The sequence below is a fragment of the Aplysia californica genome, unplaced genomic scaffold, assembly GCF_000002075.1.
Source record: "Aplysia californica isolate F4 #8 unplaced genomic scaffold, AplCal3.0 scaffold00315, whole genome shotgun sequence".
In the NCBI taxonomy this organism is placed as follows: domain Eukaryota; kingdom Metazoa; phylum Mollusca; class Gastropoda; order Aplysiida; family Aplysiidae; genus Aplysia; species Aplysia californica.
In genome coordinates, this window is record NW_004797585.1 from 292,687 (window position 1) to 293,542 (window position 856).

Consider the following 856-nt stretch of genomic DNA (forward strand, 5'->3'; position numbering starts at 1 on the left):
CCCAGAAACAGGTGTTCAGGAGGATAATAATATGACATCGATATACCCTAGGCGATAAAACAAGCTGCAAACGAAAACATCAATAAGAACAACAAAAAACAACCCCCCCCCTCACCCACACACACACAAACAAGAAAAAAAGAACACATCAAAGGGAAATATTAAATTTACATCAACATCCATCTAGGCCTACCTTACACCACCCCACTCCTTCTTTTCTAAAAAAAAAAACCGAAGCAAAATATAAAAAAACAAAAAAAACAGTTGATAACATTAATTTTGAGAAGACACAGTAGAGAAAGGTCAAAATGTGTGTATGCCTGAAGAAGGGCCCGAGTTGTCGGAGGTTATTTTTGATCCAAAAAAGTTGTACCTGGTTAAAAATTTAGTTCCATCAGAAAACGCACGTTTAACCCTTTCTAAATAACATAGCCTACTGAAAGGATTTCACGGTGTTTTAAGTCTACATATTTTTTAAAATCAATTATTTTTGCAACATGTACTTAACCAAATGTCAGAAATGAGCTAGAAATTGGGTCTGTGGTGTAGCTGTTAGGCGCTTTGCCGTCGCATGTTGAAGACCCGAGTTCGATTCCCGTGCGGGGAGAATCTTTAAGGTTAAAGCCGTTTTTTCCAAACTTTGTTTTTTACTCCCTGTGCTACAAAATGTGGCATATCTTTAAAACTAGATCTACTCGAAATATTTGAAAATGTAAAAATCAGCTTGTTCAGCATTTGATTTGCTACAAAAATATGCCTCTATTTCAGTATCCAAAATTTCTGACAACTAGGACTTTTTTCAAGGCACACACACACACACACACACACACACACACACACACACACACACACACAC

General features: G+C 36.9%; 1 protein-coding gene across 1 annotated transcript in view; it reads right to left on the reverse strand.

Moving 5' to 3' along the window:
- The window catches only part of LOC101853471, an 8,424-nt gene that overhangs the window by 5,088 nt on the left and 2,480 nt on the right, over positions 1-856 (reverse strand). The window lies entirely within an intron of this gene.